The sequence below is a fragment of the Lathyrus oleraceus genome, chromosome 6 (genome assembly GCF_024323335.1).
Source record: "Lathyrus oleraceus cultivar Zhongwan6 chromosome 6, CAAS_Psat_ZW6_1.0, whole genome shotgun sequence".
Classification (NCBI taxonomy): domain Eukaryota; kingdom Viridiplantae; phylum Streptophyta; class Magnoliopsida; order Fabales; family Fabaceae; genus Lathyrus; species Lathyrus oleraceus.
In genome coordinates, this window is record NC_066584.1 from 29,974,356 (window position 1) to 29,998,390 (window position 24,035).

The window sequence follows — 24,035 nt, forward strand, 5'->3', positions numbered from 1 at the left end:
TGCTCTGAGTTCTCTGTCAGGTCTTCTCTCACTATCTTTTTCCTCAGGGTTTTGTTCCAAGGAAACCTCAGAGTATTTTGCTTCTCTCCCTTTTTCTCAAGTGAATCTCCCAGTGTAACTCCAAGTGTCTTTTCCTCTACTGAAACTTCAGTATTTATAGACTGATTTTCGTGGGTAATGGGCTCAAATGAGGGAGACCCAAGTCCAAAATAATTTGTTATATTTTATTTATTTATTTTATTTATTTAATTAATTAATTAATTAAATAATTTTTTTTTTTCGTTTTGTTTTCGTTTTTTTTTTCAGGAAAAATGAAGGGTAAATTTTGGGGTATTACAACTGCCCCTATTCAATCAACTGGAGACCCGGAAAGAAGATGACAGCTGCTTTCGAGGTATCAAGGGATTGAATACAATAAAAGCCCAAAAATTTGCACTGAAGTGAAGTGAAGTAACAATGTCTGTCAGAATCGGCAAAGAGGTGGTCTTGAAAGAAGAATCCGTCTGGTACGGTGAAAGTCAGTCTGAATACCGAAAAAGAATGTTAACTTGGATACCAAAATAAATGGTAACACAGAAATAACCATGGCCTGAATGCCGCTCATCAGTCTGAATACTGGAAATGACTTCGATCTGAACATCGGAAACTTGGCCTGAACGCCATAAGTCGCATCGACCTGAACGTCGGAAACTTCTTCGATCTGAACATCGGAAAATCGGCCTGAATGCCACAAGTCGCATCGACCTGAACGTCGGAAACTTCTTCGATCTGAACATCGGAAAGACTTGGCCTGAATGCCACTTCGATTTGAATATCGGGAAAACTGGCCTGAATGCCACTTCGATCTGAATATCGGAACACTAGCCTGAATGCCACTTCGATCTGAATATCGGGAAAACTGGCCTGAATGCCACTTCGATCTGAATATCGGAACACTAGCCTGAATGCCACTTCGATCTGAATATCGGAACACTGGCCTGAATGCCACAAGTCGCATCGACCTGAACGTCGGAAACTTCTTCGATCTGAACATCGGAAAGACTTGGCCTGAATGCCACTTCGATCTAAAATTTCGGGAAAACTGGCCTGAATGCCACTTCGATCTGAATATCGGAACACTAGCCTGAATGCCACTTCGATCTGAATATCGGAACACTGGCCTGAATGCCACTTCGATTTGGATACCGGAAAACTGGCCTGAATGCCACTTCGGTCTGGATACCGGAAAACTGGCCTGAATGCCACTTCGGTCTGGATACCAGAAAACTGGCCTGAATGCCACTTCGGTCTGGATACCGGAAAACTGGCCTGAATGCCATAAGTTGCATCGACCTGAACGTCGGAAACTTCTTCGATCTGAACATCGGAAAACTTCATGCCTGTCAGCATTGGCAGAAATAGGGAATGATAATAGAGGCGACGCATGGGCCAATGACACTTGCTGGGGATAACAAAGGTAAGTCATGAACAATCTTCAGTCTGAGTACTGGAAACAACTTCTAGCTTATCACTTGGGATACCGAGAATGTTTTATGCTTACATGCGTATGTTTGAATTTTTCAATGGCGTAATGCTCCATGAAAATGGAAATGCTACGCGATTTGGAAGGATGCAATGCAATATGATTCTACATGCAGGGATGCGAAATGCTGGGTAGAATGCCAAGCCGAGGCAAGGGGATCTGCTGGGGAAATGATCACCATCTTCTGGACCCTGGCAAGGCTGTTGGAGATGCATAGCGCAAAGAACTCTGTGGGGAGATGACTAGCCATGCGGTGTTCTGGCCATACCGAGACTCTGATCGGGGAAAGAATGGCATTGGAAGCCTGCTGCTGAGGAAAGCTACAATGGTTCTGGAAACCATGATTTGCGAGAGTTGACTCAGCAGGGGGAGCAAACACTGATACGGTACCGAGGTTCTGCTTCAAGGAAAGAAACCATGGATCTGGCATTGGGATTATCGATCTGGCATCGAACTCTAAGGAGCAGCCACTTCTGCTGGGAAGATAAAGTCTGGCACTGTCAACCCCGTTGGGGATATGTAGTCTGGTACTATCAACTCTACTGGGGAGTGTATGTCCTGAAACAACCGCTTGGGGAAGTACGGTGGTGAGAAACTGCTGGGGATTGAAGAATCCAACGCTCTGATCAGCTCTGCAGGGATAAGACACCGAATTTGTCTGTTGGTGACTTCACTGGGGAAGATATTCACGATCATCTGCAGGGAATTTTAAGGAAATGCCCCGAGGGTATCTGTTCTGAATAGACGATCCAAAGCACTTAAAATTTACAGCAATTTTAAATGTTTATTAAGCATGTACCTGTAAAGCCCTTATGTGTCATGATGCAATGTTTATCAAAAATTCTGACGTCATTTTTGCAAACAAAACAGTAAAATGAAAATGAAAACAGAGATATACTGAATAACATGATTTTATTGATTGAATGGCCTCTGAATAGGTGTTTACATTAAGAAGCAATCCCTGGAAAGAGGTAATCGCACAATAGATAAAAACAGAAATTAATCTAATGGCAATGTGAAATGGATTTCTATTGGGTTCCAATTCTGCTATGACTTGCCCGTCTTCAAGATCCTCCAGATGATCAGCTTTCTGAAAGAGTGATTGGACTGTTTCCTATCCTTCAAAAATTTCCAGTCATTGGCACGAGATGAGATTCAGAACTACTCAGAACGCAGTCATTCGCTTAATCCCTAACTTCTACCTGGATCGCCCTTTTCGGGTTTTCAATCCACCGGGATACCCATTTTTGCCTAAGTTGCCTTTTCAGGTTTTCAACTTACCGGGTGTACAATCTTTTTTTTATTTTTGTCCCTAATTTTTGCCCGAACCTTTTCATTTTCTTGGTTCGCCGGGATGCCCATTTTTTGCCTGGACTATTCTTTTTACTGTCCAGCGGGTCTATTTTATGCGAAGTATTTTTTAACTGCGTCTGAGTTCACAGGGGAAGTGAAGTTTTCACCATCCATAATTGCAAGCATTAAAGCCCCACCATCAAAAACCTTGGTGACAATATACGGTCCATCATAGTTAGGAGTCCACTTGCCCCTGTGATCTGTCTGAGGAGGAAGGATCCTTTTCAACACTAAATCTCCAACTTGGAAACAACGAGGACGCACCTTCTGATCAAAAGCTCTCTTCATCCGACTCTGATACAACTGCCCATGACAAATGGCTGCCATTCGCTTCTCTTCGATAAGACTCAACTCATTGAACCTTGTCCGAATCCATTCAGCTTCATCTAACTTGACATCCAACAGGACTCTTAGAGAAGGAATCTCCACTTCAACAGGTAGGACTGCTTCCATACCATACACCAAGGAGTAAGGGGTTGCCCCGGTCGATGTACGTACTGAAGTACGGTACCCATGCAAGGCGAAGGGTAGCATCTCATGCCAATCTCTGTACGTGACGACCATCTTCTGCACAATCTTCTTTATGTTCTTATTTGCCGCCTCAACAGCGCCGTTCATCTTAGGGCGGTAAGGGGAAGAATTGTGATGCTGAATGTTGAAGTTCTGACACAACTCCTTCATCATTTTGTTGTTGAGATTAGAACCATTATCAGTAACGATTCTTTCGGGAATCCCATAGCGACAAATGATTTCTTTCTTGATGAAACGGGCAATCACATGCCTGGTGACATTCGCGAACGACGCTGCTTCGACCCACTTGGTGAAATAGTCGATGGCAACAAGGATGAAGCGATGCCCATTGGAAGCAGTCGGCTCAATCTTTCCAATCATGTCAATACCCCACATAGCAAACGGCCACGGCGAAGCCATCACATTCAGAGGATTCGGCGGTACATGCACCTTTTCAGCATAAATCTGGCATTTATGACACTTCCGAGCATACTTGAAACAATCTGATTCCATGGTCATCCAATAATAACCCGCTCTCAACAATTTCTTAGCCATTGCATGTCCGCCGGCATGAGTACCGAAGGAACCTTCATGAACTTCCTGTATTAATATGTCCGCCTCGTGTCTGTCCACACATCTGAGCAAAACCATGTCGAAGTTCCTCTTATACAACACATCGTCTTTGTTCAAGAAGAAACTGCCTGCCAATCTTCTCAAAGTTTTTCTGTCATTGTTGGATGCCCCTGCAGGGTACTCTTGATTCTTCAGAAAGCACTTGATATCGTGATACCAGGGCTTGTCATCGACTACCAGTTCAGCAGCAAACACATACGCGGCCCTGTCAAGGCGCATCACATCGATCCTGGGAGCATGGTTCCAACGAATTACCTTGATCATGGAGGATAGAGTAGCAAGTGCGTCTGCCATCTGGTTCTCATCACGAGGTATATGATACAATTTTACTGTTGTGAAGAAAGTCAACAGTCTTCTCGTGTAATCTCTGTAGGGGACCAGAGTGGGCTGGAGAGTATTCCAATCACCATTCACTTGATTAATCACCAGAGCTGAATCTCCGAAGATGTCCAGAGTCTTGATTCTCAGATCAATGGCTTGCTCAATGCCCAAGATACAGGCCTCGTACTCAGCTTCATTATTGGTGCACTCGAAAGTCAGACGAGCGGTGAAAGGCATGTGGGCACCTTTCGGAGTTATGATGACAGCGCCAATTCCACTTCCTCTAGCATTGACAGCCCCATCAAACAACAAAGTCCACTTTTCGTTTGGATCAGGTCCCTCCTCAACAACTGGCTCTTCACAGTCTTTCATCTTGAGGAACATGATGTCTTCATCTGGAAAATCAAACTTCATCGGCTCATAATCATCAATCGGCTGCTGAGCAAGATAGTCTGACAGAATACTCCCTTTGATGGCCTTCTGTGACGTATACTGAATATCATACTCTATTAAAATCATTTGCCAACGAGCGACCCTTCCGGTGAGAGCTGGCTTCTCGAATATGTATTTCACTGGATCCATCTTAGAAATCAACAAGGTAGTATGGTTCAACATATACTGCCTCAGTCGGCGAGCAGCCCAGGCCAAAGCACAGCAAGTTTTCTCAAGCTGCGAATATTTGACTTCACAGTCGGTAAACTTTTTGCTAAGGTAGTATATGGCATGCTCTTTTCGACCAGACTCGTCATGCTGTCCCAATACACACCCCATCGAGTTCTCAGTCACTGATAGGTACATTATCAGAGGTCTCCCAAGAACTGGAGGTATAAGGATTGGAGGTTTCTGCAAATACTCTTTTATCTTCTCAAAAGCCCTTTGACAATCTTCATTCCACCTGATAGTCTGATCTTTCCTCAGCAATTTGAAAATTGGCTCACACGTGGTTGTTAGGTGAGAGATGAACCTTGCAATGTAGTTCAACCTCCCTAAGAAACTATGGACTTGCTTCTCTGTTCTTGGCTCAGGCATTTCCTGTATTGCTTTCACTTTGTTAGGATCCACCTCAATCCCTTTTTCACTAACAATAAAACCCAACGGTTTTCCAGATCTCACCCCGAAAGTGCACTTGTTCGGGTTAAGTCTCAGTTTGAATTTCCTTAGCCGTTCAAACAATTTATGCAGATTCACCAAATGTTCTTCTTCTGTCTGAGATTTGGCAATCATATCATCCACATAAACCTCGATTTCATGATGAATCATATCATGGAACAGAGTTACCATAGCTCGTTGATATGTTGCTCCGGCATTTTTCAGACCAAACGGCATCACCTTGTAGCAGAAGGTGCCCCATGGGGTTATGAAAGTTGTCTTTTCCATGTCTTCTGGTGCCATCTTGATTTGGTTATAGCCAGAAAAGCCATCCATGAAGGAGAATACCGAGAACTGAGCTGTATTATCCACCAAAACGTCGATGTGAGGTAATGGGAAATCATCTTTAGGGCTAGCTCTGTTCAGATCCCGGTAGTCGACACACATCCGTACCTTTCCATCCTTCTTAGGTACTGGGACGATGTTTGCAACCCATGGCGGATAATTGGTGACTGCTAGAAACCCTGCATCCAACTGCTTTTGTACTTCTTCCTTTATCTTGACAGCCATCTCTAGTCTTGTTCTTCTGAGTTTCTGCTTGACCGGAGGACAACCTTCTTTGAGAGGCAAGCGGTGTACCACGATGTCTGTGTCCAGCCCAGGCATGTCCTGATAAGACCAGGCGAAGATGTCAACGTATTCTTGCAGCAATTCAATCAACCCTTTCTTCACATCATCTCTCAAAATAGCCCCTATCTTGATTTCTCTCTTGGCGTCCTCGGTGCTGAGATTAATCACTTCAACAGACTCTTGATGCGGTTGAATAACCCTTTCCTCTTGTTTTAATAACCTGGTAAGCTCTTCAGGGAGTTCACAGTCTTCATCATCCTCTTCTTCAGCTTGAAAGATTGGATTTTCAAAGTCGAAGCGAGCCGTAGCAGAACCGTTATCAATAGGATCCGGTGACGTGCATCTGCATGAGTGATGGTATGTGCTTATGAGTGTGAACAAGAAGTGAAAACTAAACAAAACATTGCCATTTTTTTATTTTGAAAAACTGCAAAAATAGAAAGACAGTGAACGAAATATTTGAATGCAAAAAGACGTCCTTTATTTATGATAAAAATGCAAGTGTCACATAGACGGGCCCTACAATGAGTCATTACGCCCTGGGCGGAACGTAAGACTTGGATATGCATGAATAAACAAAGAAAATTACTCTTCAAGAAGAGTGACTTGGATAATCTCTTCAGAAGACCAATTGTTGATGACTTCACCCGGGATCCTCGGACGCACCCAGTTGTCAATGTCACAACCACTATCCCCATCTTCTTCGTTGACTGCAGAGACTTGGCTGGGAATCACAAAATTAACAGGAACAACATCTGCGAATTCATCAGTAGTATCTTCAAACACTTCTTCCTCAACCCCTTCCACAGACTCTTGGACAGACAAATCTTCAACCTGGAGGATACCTTTGTCGAGCAAGGCCTGGATACCTTGCTGTAGCTTCAAACAACCTTCACTCTGAGTGGCACAATCTAAACAACCCTTCCCACAACCGGGGAAAACATCGGCCTTCAGCAAGCATCCTTTGATATCCAACAATGGAGTCTTCAACTTCAACACATCCTTAATGGACTTGGCTTTTCCCTCTATCAAATTAACGTTCGCACCATCATGCTGGGGCATGGGATTGTTAACGACATTCGGAGCGGGTGCAAGGTCGATGGCCTTTGAATCTATGAGGTCCTGAACTACGTGCTTAAAAGCTTTGCAGTTCTCAATATTGTGGCCAGGTGCCCCAGAGTGGAAGCTACACCTAGCGTTGGTGTCGTAACCCACCGGAAGTCTACCAACAGGAGGAGCCAGAGTGCGCAGTTGCACAAGTTGTAGTTGTTGAAGACTAGAAAGCAACTGGGCGTACGACATTGGAAGGGTGTCGAAACGCCGGTCCATCATCCTTTGCCTCTGTTGATAAGCGGGTCTGTTACCCGGTTGTTGCTGCTGTTGATACTGAGCTGGTTGACGTTGTGATTGTTGTTGTTGTAGTGGCGCTGCAGCTGGAATGGTCACACCTGCGGCAGTACCTGTTATGCAAGACATGCTAATGAATATGCAAATGCAATGACATGTTTATCAATTCCAAAGGTATTCTACCCCCTTGATTCCAATCTCACATTTGATAAGCAATGTAAAAAGAAAACCCCGACTAGAATCAAGAAGAAGATTTAAACCTCCTTGAAAAGGATAAACATGTGTTAAATGATATGAATGCAAATGATGTGATGATGTGAATGCAATGCAGTGGCATGTCAATCAGGATTGCTGTATCTGCTTGAACATCTGTCAGGTTGTACTGTCTGGAGAGAAATTAAGAGCACACCAAACAAAGGTCATGGGATGGATCATGTTATCCTTAATATCAACCACCCATTTTGGTGGATTATGGTTTACACCTTATCAATACCCGAGTTTCATTGATATTAAGGATACCTGATCGGATCAACCATGAATCAAGGGTTTGTCGCAAGTCACGAGCATGGAGTTTAGGTTAAGAACCACCCAAAAGGAGTGTACTAAGGTTTAAACCTGCCAAACATGTTCTACAAAAAGTTCCCATAGTCATAATCCCATCTTTCGGATATTATCAGAGGAACGACTACTCGTATTCCAACAATATTCTCAAGAGAGACTCTTATGAGTGTAGTATCGCGTAACAATCGTATCAAATCTTACATTTGAACGACTTTCGCACTACGTCCTACGAATAGGCCAAGATGGGTTTGGTAAACTAAGGTCCTTGGCTTCTTAGGTCTATATTGGAACAAGTAATGTCTAACCACAACTTACTTATGTGACATTATTGATCTCAACATGACCTCCACCAAGTGAATGGGCTTGCAAGTCAACTCGCTAAGGAATACTCCACACAAGTTGACAGGTCTATGCCATTCTCCTATCTTAAGTGCACTCGAGTTCGGGTATAGAACTCATCTCACAAAGATCACCAAGCAGCCATAGCCAACCAACAGATACAACAATGATATGTACACAATGTAATAAGGTAAAGCAGGTAAATAAATAACTGTACAAAAGCATGAACACCCAATAAACAAACAAACTACAAAAGCTAGGAGGGACTCGCTTAGGGAAGATGGACCAGCAAGAGGTCAACTTCTTAAAGATCCCCAGCAGAGTCGCCAGCTGTCGTAACCTGAAAAATACAGTGCACGAAAAAACAACCGGCGAAAGAAAAAGACAGAAGAGTCGCCACCGTGCGTTATTCATCCCAAAGGAGGGAAAGGAAACGCTCGAAGTAAACCTGAAAAAGGAAAAGGACAAGACAGGGTCTCGCAACCAAATCTTGGGTTCGGGAGTCGGTTATGCGAAGGGAAGGTATTAGCACCCCTACGCATCTGTAGTACTCTACGGGATCCACTTTTGTAGTTCTTGTCTAAAGGGTGTGGGTTTATCTTGTGCTGTTTGCCAAAAAAAAAGGGGTTAAATGAAAATGACTCGCGCGGATGTCGCATCCACTGCATACGTATCTCATCTGAATATGAGAATCAGAGTCTTCGTAGCTCGGCTGACCTATGGGTTGGGGGGATGTATGCTCGCTAAGACATCGCGTCTTATGCCTACGTATCTCATCTGGAATGAGAATCAGAGCAAGCCGTAGTTCGGCTAACTACGGGGTTATGGATTGGGTTTTGGACGAACGACATTACTACGCAATCTACCGGATGCTCGACCTTTGGAGACTTACTCGCCTGTAGTAGAAGGAGTAAACGTGTTGCTTTGGGTTTTAGGGTTTGGGATGCTCGAGGGCAAAAAGGCAGTCCTTGACGAAGGAACCGCGCTACCTGCAGGGATATGAATACAAAACACAAAACATGTATCTCAAAGTAAAATGCCACCAAGGGGCTCAAACATTGCCTCCTATCGAGGTCTTCCAGCTAAGAAAGCGATAAAGTATGAGAAAGGGAAAAAATTACCACACGGATAAAGATCCGAAGCTATAGCAGTTAAAGGGGCAAGAAACCCTGAAATGTCTCCAGCTGAACCGTCAAAGGAAATCAGTCAACACGAATAATCAGAATAAAACTCCAGGGGGTATCCCACAAATAAAGTGGGAAACCACGCGAGTGTCTCTGCGAAAGCCATGTGAGCCCTCACAAAACTCGACAAAGGGTTAGAGCAGCAAGATGAAATCAAGAGAAAACAATGCCATGGAAACACAAGACAGGTTAGAATAAACAAAATAGGGTAACCCAGAGTTGCCCCTAAATCAAAATGTAACCACATGAATAATTCCATCAAAATTCACAAAAGGCTCACAAAAAAGGTATCAAATTCACCCATAATACCTCATACATTTAGAGCATTCAAATAAAATGCATAAAGATGATGGATATAGGGCAAACCTGATTGGAGAGCTTGATTGAAATTGAGTTGCACCCATGAGGTTTACAAGTTGAGTTCCCTTCAGGGTTTGGAGGCTGCTCTGAGTTCTCTGTCAGGTCTTCTCTCACTATCTTTTTCCTCAGGGTTTTGTTTCAAGGAAACCTCAGAGTATTTTGCTTCTCTCCCTTTTTCTCAAGTGAATCTCCCAGTGTAACTCCAAGTGTCTTTTCCTCTACTGAAACTTCAGTATTTATAGATTGATTTTCGTGGGTAATGGGCTCAAATGAGGGAGACCCAAGTCCAAAATAATTTGTTATATTTTATTTATTTATTTATTTAATTAATTAATTAATTAAATAATTTTTTTTTTCATTTTTTTTCGTTTTTCTTTTCGTTTTTTTTTTGTTTTTTTTTGTTTTTTTTTTAGTTTTTTTTTTTTAAAGGAAAAATGAAGGGTAAATTTTGGGGTATTACAACCTGTGATCTCTAATTTTATTAGTTTTTATTTGAAAACTTCTTACTATTTGGGTTTTGTTTGTACTTTTTCCCTTTTCCCTTGGAAACAATAAAAACGCGGTGGCGACTCTTGTTAATTGATCTTCAGCTTGTCAATAGCTTGATGATCATGAATTTCCCGCTACAGAAATTAAGTGGCGACTCTGCTGGGTGATCGCGACTTTATGAGTCGAATTTGGGGTACAAACTGCAAGTGCACAGTTCTATCGCGTAGTTTTAAAAGATATCGATCCCACAGGGACTTATGAATCGATATACCGTTATCTAAGGTTACTTCGTAAAGCTAAGGTGAACAATGTTTGATTGTTTGGGGGAAAGCTAAAAACTAAAGTAAGATCTAGATTAAATATTAATAAAGCAGATATCGGTATGTAGTTCGTCGTAATTAGGGAATCAATCCTTTGTCGGTCTCTTGGTTTTAAAATAAATCTTTTCAGTTGACTTTATTGATTAAAAGTTTTATCTCAAACTCTCGCTCTGTTGAATAAACCATGATTTTATGTTAATGTAGCTGTCACTTATAATTAAGTCAAAAACCATTTTTTGAAAGCAATACAGTCCATAGAAACTCTTTTCAAGAAAACACTGACCGTTTAAACACCCTTATCTCAAACTCTCGCTCTGTTGACTTAGGTTATATAATTAAATTCGAATGCTTAACTCTCGTCCTCACATTCAATCTTCAAAAATACTTTTTGGAAAAGATCGGAATTTAATTAACTCTAAAACTTGCTCTCGCCCTGATCTAGAATTAATGTCTAATTTACACTGTCCAGTTAAAACCTCAAACTCTCGCTCTATTGATTTTAACTTCTTTATGTCTTTTACTTTCGTAAAAACCTTTGTTATTAAACCTGTAAATTGAGACCGTAAAAAGAGTGATTTTAATTCTAAACTTAATTTAACCGACTTAGTTTTGATTCCTTATTCCGCTTACTTTACATACCGATATCTAAGCGAATTAGCCAGACATGCTAAACAAACTAAAATACTTATCATGCATAAACAGACTCATCCCAGGCAGATAATATAAATAAATAATAAAACAAAGCATTAAATAATAATTAAAGAACCTGAATGAGGTAAACAATAGTCTTGAACACTCCACCACAAGCCGGTAGGATTTGTTCTTGGATTCTTCAATTAAACAACAAATTAAAACGAAAGAAATAAAACTAGATTCTAACCTAAGGTTAGATCCGGTAAAAAGGTGCACAATAGTTTCCGGTGTAGAAACTATTGTACGAAAAGAATTAACTAAATGCTAAAAAGGAAAAAGGAAAATAGAAATTGCAAGAGAGATAATGTAGAACTCGTAAAAATAATAAAGAAACAATAATGTTAAGTTGCTGGAAAAGAAAATATGCAAAAGCGAAAACGGCAAAGGAAAAAATGTGGAAAAGCTTCGGAACCCTTTTTGGTTTTGCAAGTGGCTATTTATATATGCTTCAGTAACCCCTTCCGCTGCCAAAAAGGTCTTCAACGTGCATAAATGCATGGCGTGGATATAAGGATCAACACTCCTCAACGTCTCCTCAACGTCTCTGAGGCGTTGCTTGCACAAAAAATGTAGGGGAATGGTGTGACGTTCGTCACACCATGTGTGACGTCCGTCACAGGAGTGTGCAAGGCGTGACGCTCGTCACGCCCTCTGTAACGTCCGTCACATGCACTGCACCTGCGCTTTTGTGTTTTGGGCTGGGCTTTGACATTTGGTTCATTTTCTTTCCTTTTTGCACCTCCTTTTCTTCCATTTTTACTTGTGCTTCAAAATAAGCCACCTGAGACAAATAGGAAGAAAATACCGCGTAATATCTAATAAAATGAAGTGAACTGAAATAAATAATAATAAAATTTAATTGAATTAAGTCCTAAAATATGATATAATTTCGTGTTATCAAACTCCCCCATACTTAGATCTTTGCTTGTCCTCAAGCAAAATTCAGTATAGAACTTGTTTTAAAAATTTAGCCAGATGAAATTTCAAAACACACATCAATTCGTAATAGGTTGCAAGTGGATTTTGTTTAGAAGCAGCTTGAGTTTAATCTTGACATCAACAACCACCGTCACAACCTGGATAACCCTGCCTTATGCAAATCAGTTCAAGTACACTATGATAGCTATCCTGGTTCCTTTACTCTTATTTCACCCGTTTTCATTCTAGCGAAATCACATTAAGCCCTTTATCTTTTCGCGCACATAGTGGAGTAACCGGTTAGTGATTATGATCCCCCTTTTAGCTAGAAGTTCTGGTACATAAGTCGGATAACTTCGTTATTCAACCCATTGCAAATTGCGGGGGATCGAACCGTAGTTCGCCCTACCAAGTTCAGTACCAGATACCTACTGAACCAACTCATAATGGATCTTTCATATTGTGTTTTGTATGATCTGCAACCTTTAGATTAAATGATCTGGTAAGGATCACCTAACTTAATTAGTGCATTTCCTGATATATATATATATATATATTTTTTATGTTACTTTGGGAATCATCCACTTATATTCATCGGCTCTCCACGTAGTTTGCTATTAAGATGGTGCTGACTTCTCGTATAAACTACTTGGGGTTACTATAAAACTAAAAGTTCAAGGAATTGGTATAATAGGTACTTATCCTGATCTAACGTGTTGGGTTCGTTTAGAGTGTTTGGCGGTAGTAGTCTTTGTCTTGATTCGACTCAAGATCGATAAGATGAGCAACCTTTATACTTATTGGGTGTTGAATTTTTGTTGTTGTGGCTCATGAAAGTTTGAGGGAATAGATAATGGAAATTTGTTCACACTCGGGACTTAACTTAAAATAATAGATTTTTTTTATTTTATTTTATTTTATTTTTTTTATAAATAATAATGATTAAAATAGCAATGAAAGGAAAGGTACATACTTGAAGAAATGGAAATAGAAAGAACATGGTTTCCCCCCATACTTAAACTAAACATTGTCCCCAATGTTTTAAGGAAATGAAATACAATATGGAAAGGAAAAAGAAACTACAACTAAGGCTGCCTTCCGCCTCTGGTTCTTGGACCTGGTGATCTCTGACGTAAGTCTAAGTTGTCGAACCTGCTGAACAACTCAGTAAACCGCTGGTCGGTTATGGCATTCCTAGCATCCTGTTGTTGTTGCATTTGACGCATCATTTGCATCATCTCGACATTCTGTGCCTGCATACCATCAATAGCATCCATGATGTCGTCGTTGGTTGCAGGCCTTCTTCGTCGACGACGTTGGGAGGATGGGCCAGTTGCATCACCGGAAGGGTTGAGCGGGACTGACTGTTGTGTAGGAGGATGATCACCTTGCTCCATTGCTTCAAACTCGTCTGTGTGCGGGTTTGTTTGTGAATGCTCGGTGGCTTCGGGAGCGTTTAGATCATAGAGGTGGCGGTCGGGGTTTGTGACATCAGTTAGGGCGATATTTGGTAGAACAACGCTTGGGACTGCCTGGTTGTTCACCATAAGATAATATCCTCCGCCTACTCTGTTCTTAATCAGGCGGCTGGATCGACAGTAGCTGATATCCATAGATAGGGGAGGTAGAGATTCTAAAGTTTGGAGCTTATCCCCTAGGTTTAGGCCAAGTGCTATGGTGGTGATTAATCCACCAATTATAAAAGGTTGCCGGCCTCTAGCACATAAGGTGCGGATATGATGAAATAGAAAGGAGGCGGCGTTTACCTGAGTATCCGGTTCGAAGACGCATTGGAGGAAGAATAGCTCCTTTGAGTTGACCTTGCTGTTGTTTGGTCTTCCAAAAACTGTGTTTTGTAAGATGCGGATAAAGTACCGGATAGTGGGGTTATGTATATGGGAAAGAAGGAGCTCTTCCCAGTTGTAGGCATATATACCGGAAATCTTCTTGAAAAGGTCAAAAACGTCAACTGTGTTCCAGTTTGAGTTTGGAGGGATTCTGGGGTGTACCAGACCTTCTATGGGAAATTGTAGCATGGTACTCAATTGGTTTTGGGTTAAGGAGTACTCGGTGTTAAACATACGGAAGGTTGCGGTACCGGTTAAAAATTCGTCTTCACCGGCGGGAGTGGTGTAGTCGTATGAACTTAAGAATTCTAAGGTTAGGGATGGGTAGGTGGGTTGATTATGAGTGCAAAGGAAGGTTAAGTTGGCTAGGCGGAGCATCCATTCGATACCTTGGAGTAATCCTAATTGTTGTAAACAAGTTAAATCGGGATACCTGGTGGAAACGACGCCTCGCTGTTGGAAACGCTCGAATTGCTCCCTTTGATAATTTTCATCTTCGGATCGGAAGATGATATTTCCGAAATTCTGATTTCCTGCCATTGTGATGAATGAATTTTGAAGGAGTGATTTGGAAAGAAAAGAAATGTATTTGATAGGAGAGAATGGTTTGTGGTGAATGAAGGAAGGTTTGGTGGGTATTTATAGGAAAAGAATTTGGAAGTTGGAAAGGAGGTGGTTGAAAAGTGAATGAATGTGGGTAAATGTGAATAAATGGGGAAGATAAAAAGTTGAAGGGGTGTAACGTTCGTCTCCAAAGGCTCCTTAACGTTCACCTAGTCTGAAGGGCGTTACGCTCGTTACAGGTGCATGACGGGCGTAACAGGTTCTTAGTGTGACGTCCGTGACAGAATGTGTGACGCTCGTCACACTGTCTGTTTGGCCAATGTTCAGCTAGCGTCCTTCAGGTAAGTTATTATATATTGTTATTTTTTTGTTTGTTTTCTACTGAATGATTTATTCTGCAATTTAATTTCTCCTGCATGCTTATTTTACTTTGTATAATAATAAGTCCTAGGTAGCAACAGTAGAGAACATAATAGCTATTGCATAATAAAATTATATAAATAACTTCAATAAAATGATCATAATGTAATATTGGAAAGAAGAACAAAAGAAATGCGAAAAGGAAACAAATGCGAACATGAATTCAAATAACATTAATGAATAATCTAGCTTAAAACTAAATAACTAAGAAAAACAAATAAATACTATCCATCTGCACGATCTCTGGCCGGAGGAGCAAAATAGTTAACACGATGTAGCAACTCGTGAAACTGATCTGTCATACTGCTCATGTATCCTAGAACTTCGTGTCTCATGTCAGTAAATTCTTCTCTGAGGGCGCCTTGTTCTGACATCAAAGCTTCAATGGCGGTGTTATAATCAGTTCCGGGCATATGATGCCGGAGGTCGGATACTGCTGATTCTTCGGTCTGAACAGGCTGAGGAGGAGGGTCAATATCATAATAGCCAGATGGTGTCTGAGGGTCAGATTCAGCATGAGGGATCTGGTCATCATAAGTCTCATAGTCATCACAAATCTCATAGTCCTGGATGGATTCAGTGGATCTAGCCGGAGAGGGGGTTTCGTTCAGGTTGTAGAGCCAGTTACTGCGGTTATGAACACTAGTCCTAGGATCGGGCATGGTGAAAAGGCAAAGAACTTGGTTATCAATAATAAGCTCAAACTCGTCAGACCCTAGGTTTGCTATAAACATAGTGTTGAAGAGGAAGGGTATACTCATAGTAGTAATGCCACAAAAAGGGCTTAGGTCAAGCATAGGTTGACGTAATCCAATAGCATTACCTATCATAGTTATCAAACCGCCTATTCGGATTGGTGCTCGCTCATCCTGGATAAGGTGGTCCAAATTAGCTAACATAAAAGTGGCACCGTTTACTGGACGGTTCTGGGAAGCACAAAATATGATGAAGAGTTCATCACGTGAAACTGAAGTACCATTTGGCTTCTTCCCAAATAAAGTGTGGGTCAGGATCTTATGGAAATAGCGAAAGGCCGGGTTGTGTATGTTTCCAGAGAGAAACTCATGTTCCTCGGGCTCGTCATTTCCAGTCAACTTACCCCAAAAGTGTTCAAGTTCTCTATATTCAAAAAGTTCTTCCTGGCTTACTGTGAATGTGTCAAAGGAGGTAGGAAAACCCAAAAGGTTGGTAAAGTCTCTAATATTAAATTGGTACTCCATGTTGAACATTCTGAACTGGATAAAACCTCTGCTAATTCCTTTTCCATGGCTGGGTAGATAGATTAATGAGCTAAGGAATTCTAGTGTGAGTCTCCGGTAGGTGGTGAAATGTCTTAGGATAGGGGATGTCTCCCATCCTATCTGATTCAGCAAATACAGGACACTTTGTCTCAGTCCAAGGGCAGTAATAGCCCAATCATCAGCATATAAACTAGGTAGCATCTCTCTAGTGGCTAGTTCTTCAAACTTTTGTTTCTGAGCCATTCCTCTGAATTTGATACCCATACGATCAATGTGTCCCATCTGGTTAGTGTTAGCTAGAGAAAAGAAAACATGAGTTTTAGTCAGGATTTGGCCAAATGCCGAAAGAAGAAAAAAAAAGTTATTATTAAATTAAAGTGAATTAGGAATGAATACTAAACAGAAATTAAAAGAATAATTAAGGAAGAAATAGGAAGATAATAATAATATATAAGGAAATAATAAAATAATTGTGGGTTGTCTCCCACTAAGCGCTTTGTTTAAATGTCGCAAGCTCGACAAAGAAACTGTTAAATATAATCTATTAATCCTGGAGGCGTTTCGTCTAAGTGTAGGATTTGCGAATCTCCATTGGTTTCCGCATAGTGATAGTGTTTTAGACGTTGCCCGTTTACGGTGAACGGTTCTGTGGATTTGCCTTTAATTTCTATCGCTCCACTGGGAAAGATGTTAGTGATATGAAAAGGTCCTGACCATCTGGATCGTAGTTTTCCCGGGAATAACTTTAGTCTAGAGTTAAATAAAAGGACTGCGTCGCCTTGCTTGAAGATTTTCCTTGATATACGCTTGTCATGCCATTGTTTTGTTCTTTCTTTGTAGATTCTGGCATTTTCATAGGCGTCTCTTCTGAGTTCCTCTAATTCGTTTATGTCAAGGATTCTCTTTTCACCGGCGACTTTATAGTTTAGATTCAGATTTCTAATAGCCCAATAGGCTTTATGTTCTAATTCTACCGGGAGATGGCAGGATTTTCCATATATGAGCTTAAATGGGGTCGTCCCTATGGGGGTTTTATAAGCAGTTCGGTATGCCCACAAAGCTTCTGGTAATTTCAATGACCAATCTTTCCTTGAAGTGGCGACTGTTTTTTCTAGTATTTGCTTGATTTCTCTGTTAGATACTTCCACTTGTCCACTGGTCTGAGGGTGGTAAGGTGTCGCTATCCTATGTCTCACGCCATATTTAAATAATAATTTTTCGAGTACCTTGGATATAAAGTGCGATCCACCATCACTGACTACTATTCTTGGGATGCCAAATCTCGAAAATATTATATTCTTAAAGAGTCTAGTTACTACTCGGGTGTCATTTGTTGGAGAAGTTATAGCTTCGATCCATTTTGATACGTAGTCAACTGCCACGAGTATGTATTTGTTACCGAAAGAGGATGGAAAAGGTCCCATGAAGTCTATTCCCCACACGTCGAAGATCTCTACTTCCAAAATACCTTTTTGTGGCATCTCGTCACGTCTAGATATGTTTCCCGTGCGTTCACATCTGTCACATTCCTTAATAGCCGCATGTACGTCCTTCCATATAGTTGGCCAATAAAAGCCGGCTTGTAGGATTTTAGAGCAGGTCTTGGATGTACTTGTGTGTCCACCATAAGGAGCGGAGTGGCAGTGTTGGATTATATTTTCTACCTCTTCTTCGGGTATACATCGACGGAAAATACCACCGGGGCCCCTTTTGAAAAGTAAGGGATCGTCCCAGTAATAGTGTTTTATATCGTAGAAGAATCGTTTCTTCTGCTGGTAGGATAAAGTGGGCGGAATTATTCCGGCAGCTAAATAATTGACGAGATCAGCGTACCATGGTGTGACAGATATAGCTAAGGTGGTTTCTGCTTGCGTGTCGGAGTTGTTCTCTCCCAAAGTAGCTATAAGTTTATCGTACGAGAAATCATCGTTAATTGAGGTTCTTTCCGGTTCAAGGTTCTCAAGTCTAGAGAGGTGGTCTGCTACTACGTTTTCAGTTCCTTTCTTGTCTTTGATTTCTAAATCGAACTCTTGTAGCAACAAGATCCATCTTAGGAGTCTAGGTTTAGCATCCTTTTTTGTTAAAAGGTACTTGATAGCAGCGTGATCAGTGTAAACTATTATTTTGGCTCCGACCAAGTAAGAACGAAATTTATCTAGCGCAAATACAACTGCTAAGAGTTCTTTCTCGGTAGTGGCGTAATTCATTTGCGCTTCATCCAGGGTTCTGCTTGCGTAATATATAACGTGAAGCTTTTTATCCTTTCGTTGTCCTAAAACAGCACCTACAGCATAATCGCTGGCATCACACATTATTTCGAATGGTTCATTCCAGTCGGGTGTCTGCATTATGGGTGCGGAGATCAATGCTTGCTTAAGCGCTTGAAATGCTTTTAAACAGTTATCGTCGAATATGAAATCAACATCTTTCATCAATAGTCCGGTTAAAGGTTTAGTTATCTTAGAGAAGTCTTGGATGAATCGTCGGTAAAAACCGGCGTGTCCTAAGAAGCTTCGTACTTCTCTCACAGTTTTCGGGGGTTGAAGGTTTTCGATCACCTCTATTTTGGCTTTGTCTACTTCAATTCCTCTGTTCGAGATGATGTGTCCTAAAACAATTCCTTCTTGTACCATAAAATGGCACTTCTCCCAGTTAAGTACTAAGTTTACTTTCACACATCGCTCAAGAACTCTTTCTAGGTTTTCAAGGCATTCTTCAAAACTTTGTCCGTATACGGAAAAGTCATCCATAAATACTTCCATGATGTTTTCGAGAAAGTCGGCGAAAATTGCCATCATGCATCTTTGAAAGGTTGCAGGAGCATTACACAGGCCAAATGGCATTCGTCTATAAGCGAAGGTACCAAAAGGGCACGTGAACGTTGTCTTTTCTTGGTCATCAGGGTGAATTGGTATTTGGAAGAAGCCTGAATAACCGTCTAGATAACAGAAATGTGAATGTTTTGCTAATCGTTCTAACATCTGGTCAATGAATGGTAAAGGGAAATGATCTTTTCGGGTTGCTTTGTTTAGTTTCCTATAGTCAATGCACATTCTCCATCCCGATTCGATTCGTTTAGTTATAGTTTCCCCTTTTTCGTTTTCAATAACGGTTATGCCTCCTTTCTTTGGTACTACGTGTACAGGACTAACCCATTTGCTATCAGATATAGGATATATAATACCTGCTTCTAATAACTTGGTTATTTCCTTCTTTACTACCTCACTCAGGATCGAATTTAGTCTCCTCTGGTGTTCCCTAGAGGTTTTACAGTCTTCTTCTAACATGATGCGGTGCATACAAATAGAAGGACTTATTCCTTTAAGATCGGTGATGTGGTAACCTAGTGCGGTTGGATACTTTCTTAAGATATGTAGGAGTTTTTCTGTTTCGAGTCTTCCTAGGTCTGCATTAACTATCACAGGTCGTTCGAGTTCTAAATCTAGGAATTCATATCTCAGATTTTTGGGAAGTGTTTTCAGGTCAAGGGTTGGTTTGTTTAGACATTGCGTGGGGTCTGGTGTTATTGCTAAACATTGGTTAGATTTGTCTTTTAAAAGATAGTCTGATGATTTGTCTTCTCCTAACTCTGCTTCTTTTATGCATTCATCGATGATATCCATGAAGTAACATGTATCTTCTATTGCAGGTGCTTTCAAGAATTGGGAAAGAATGAACTCAATTTTCTCTTCACCTACTTCGAAGGTGAGTCGTCCTCGTTTTACGTCTATGATTGCACCGGCAGTTGCTAAAAACGGTCTTCCCAGTATAATGGGTGTAATATCATCTTCTCTAATGTCCATAATTGTAAAATCAGTTGGAATGTAGAATTGACCTATGTGTACGGGAACGTTTTCAAGAATTCCTACAGGATATTTTATGGAACGATCTGCTAGTTGCACAGACATTTTGGTTGGTCTTAATTCTCCCATTTCCAGTTTCTTACATATGGATAAAGGCATAACGCTAATTCCGGCTCCTAAATCGCATAAGGCTTTGTCGATGACAAATTTTCCTATGTGACAGGGTATAGAGAAACTACCCGGATCCTTGAGTTTAGGAGGCATGTTTTGGATTATAGCGCTACATTCGGCAGGGAGTGTAACGGTTTCGCTATCTTCAAGTTTCCTCTTATTAGAAAGAATTTCTTTTAAGAATTTAGCATAGGAGGGCATCTGCGTAATAGCTTCGGTGAACGGAATTGTAACGTTTAATTGTTTAAGGAGATCAACAAATTTTCTAAATTGGCCCGCATCTTTGGTTTTAACAAGCCTTTGAGGGTAAGGGATAGGTGGTTTGTAAGGTGGTGAAGGTACATAAGGTTCCTTCTTTTCTAGGGTTTCCTTATTACTCTCTTCCTTTTCCTTAGGTTCACTTTCCTCAGTTGATTTCTTAGGGTTTTGGTTTTCTATCCTTGGATCAGACGGTCCTTCCACTTCCGTTCCACTTCTTAATATAATTGCATGAGCGTGGCTTCTCGGGTTAGGTTGGGGCTGTCCAGGGAATGTACCAGTTGGGGCAGCAGTAGGTGCTTGTTGTTGGGCTACTTGTGATATTTGTGTTTCCATCATTTTGTTATGGGTAGCCAAGGCATCTACTTTGCTTGCTAGTTGTTTAAGTTGTTCGCCAGTGTGTACATTCTGGTTTAAAAAATCTTTATTGGTTTGTTGTTGGGAAGCTATAAAGTTTTCCATCATGATTTCCAAGTTAGATTTCCTAGGGGTGTTATTGTTAGGCATGGATGGGTTCGGTTTCTGATATCCCGGAGGTATAGCTGGGGTTTGATTTTGAGACTGTCCAGGTGCGTACAAAGCATTATTACTCTTATATGAAAAGTTTGGATGGTTCTTCCAATTTGAGTTATAGGTATTCGAGTAGGGGCTTCCTTGAGCATAGTTTACTTGCTCTACTTGGATTCCTGTCAAGAGTTGACAATCCGTAGGAGTGTGACCTTGGATTCCACAGACCTCGCAATTCTGAGTTATAGCAACCACGGCGGCTGGAGGTGATACATTTAAACTTTCAATTTTCTGGACCAAAGCATCCACTTTTGCATTAACGTGATCAAGGTTACTTATCTCGTACATGCCAGTTTTCGTTTGAGGTTTTTCCACCATTGTTCGTTCGGTTCCCCACTGATAGTGGTTTTGGGCCATGCTTTCGATAAGCTGGTAAGCATCAGCATAAGGTTTGTTCATTAGTGCACCACCTGCAGCGGCGTCTATTGTTAACCTTGTGTTGTACATGAGACCATTATAAAATGTGTGAATTACTAACCAGTCTTCCAAACCATGGTGTGGGCAAAGTCTCATCATGTCTTTGTATCTTTCCCATGCTTCGAAAAGAGACTCGTTGTCTTTCTGTTTAAATCCGTTTATCTGGGCTCTTAACATAGCTGTTTTGCTTGGCGGAAAGTATCGGGCAAGAAAAACTTTCTTCAACTCGTTCCATGTGGTGACTGAGTTGGAAGGAAGAGATTGAAGCCATCTTCTAGCGCTATCTCTTAATGAGAAAGGAAAAAGACGAAGTCGAATTGCCTCTGAAGTGACACCATTAGCTTTAACAGTATCAGCGTATTGGACAAATACGGATAAATGAAGGTTTGGATCCTCGGTAGGATTTCCAGAGAATTGGTTCTGTTGCACAGCCTGCAACAGCGAAGGTTTAAGTTCGAAGTTGTTTGCTTCGATTGCGGGTGGAGCAATACTTGAATGCGGCTCATCTTGCGATGGAGCGGCGTAATCTCTAAGAGCACGAGCTGGTTCTGCCATCTCGGTTATCGAAGGAAAAAGGTTTTTGAAATCAGGAAGTTCTATAGGAGGGAGATTGTTTGCAGCACGATATTCCCGAATTCGTCGTAGGACTCGGAGATATAGTTCGATATCGTTGATTCGTAAATAGAGCGGTTCGCCTTGTGAGCGAGTGCGTGGCATACAAATCAACGAAAGAAAGAATAGAAGAAAAAAGAAACCTTAGTCTCTACAGCGTAACGGAAGAGTTACGATATCGATTAAATAAAAGTCCCCGGCAACGGCGCCAAAAACTTGATCGCGACTTTATGAGTCGAATTTGGGGTACAAACTGCAAGTGCACAGTTCTATCGCGTAGTTTTAAAAGATATCGATCCCACAGGGACTTATGAATCGATATACCGTTATCTAAGGTTACTTCGTAAAGCTAAGGTGAACAATGTTTGATTGTTTGGGGGAAAGCTAAAAACTAAACTAAGATCTAGATTAAATATTAATAAAGCAGATATCGGTATGTAGTTCGTCGTAATTAGGGAATCAATCCTTTGTCGGTCTCTTGGTTTTAAAATAAATCTTTTCAGTTGACTTTATTGATTAAAAGTTTTATCTCAAACTCTCGCTCTGTTGAATAAACCATGATTTTATGTTAATGTAGCTGTCACTTATAATTAAGTCAAAAACCATTTTTTGAAAGCAATACAGTCCATAGAAACTCTTTTCAAGAAAACACTGACCGTTTAAACACCCTTATCTCAAACTCTCGCTCTGTTGACTTAGGTTATATAATTAAATTCGAATGCTTAACTCTCGTCCTCACATTCAATCTTCAAAAATACTTTTTGGAAAAGATCGGAATTTAATTAACTCTAAAACTTGCTCTCGCCCTGATCTAGAATTAATGTCTAATTTACACTGTCCAGTTAAAACCTCAAACTCTCGCTCTATTGATTTTAACTTCTTTATGTCTTTTACTTTCGTAAAAACCTTTGTTATTAAACCTGTAAATTGAGACCGTAAAAAGAGTGATTTTAATTCTAAACTTAATTTAACCGACTTAGTTTTGATTCCTTATTCCGCTTACTTTACATACCGATATCTAAGCGAATTAGCCAGACATGCTAAACAAACTAAAATACTTATCATGCATAAACAGACTCATCCCAGGCAGATAATATAAATAAATAATAAAACAAAGCATTAAATAATAATTAAAGAACCTGAATGAGGTAAACAATAGTCTTGAACACTCCACCACAAGCCGGTAGGATTTGTTCTTGGATTCTTCAATTAAACAACAAATTAAAACGAAAGAAATAAAACTAGATTCTAACCTAAGGTTAGATCCGGTAAAAAGGTGCACAATAGTTTCCGGTGTAGAAACTATTGTACGAAAAGAATTAACTAAATGCTAAAAAGGAAAAAGGAAAATAGAAATTGCAAGAGAGATAATGTAGAACTCGTAAAAATAATAAAGAAACAATAATGTTAAGTTGCTGGAAAAGAAAATATGCAAAAGCGAAAACGGCAAAGGAAAAAATGTGGAAAAGCTTCGGAACCCTTTTTGGTTTTGCAAGTGGCTATTTATATATGCTTCAGTAACCCCTTCCGCTGCCAAAAAGGTCTTCAACGTGCATAAATGCATGGCGTGGATATAAGGATCAACACTCCTCAACGTCTCCTCAACGTCTCTGAGGCGTTGCTTGCGCCAAAAATGTAGGGGAATGGTGTGACGTTCGTCACACCATGTGTGACGTCCGTCACAGGAGTGTGCAAGGCGTGACGCTCGTCACGCCCTCTGTGACGTCCGTCACATGCACTGCACCTGCGCTTTTGTGTTTTGGGCTGGGCTTTGACATTTGGTTCATTTTCTTTCCTTTTTGCACCTCCTTTTCTTCCATTTTTACTTGTGCTTCAAAATAAGCCACCTGAGACAAATAGGAAGAA

At 40.8% G+C, this 24,035-nt stretch overlaps 1 pseudogene; it reads left to right on the forward strand.

Annotated features, from left to right (window-relative positions):
• The first annotated feature begins 21,627 nt into the window (after window positions 1-21,627).
• LOC127099008 (uncharacterized) lies at window positions 21,628-21,727 on the forward strand (annotated as a pseudogene).
• Window positions 21,728-24,035: the final 2,308 nt, after the last annotated feature.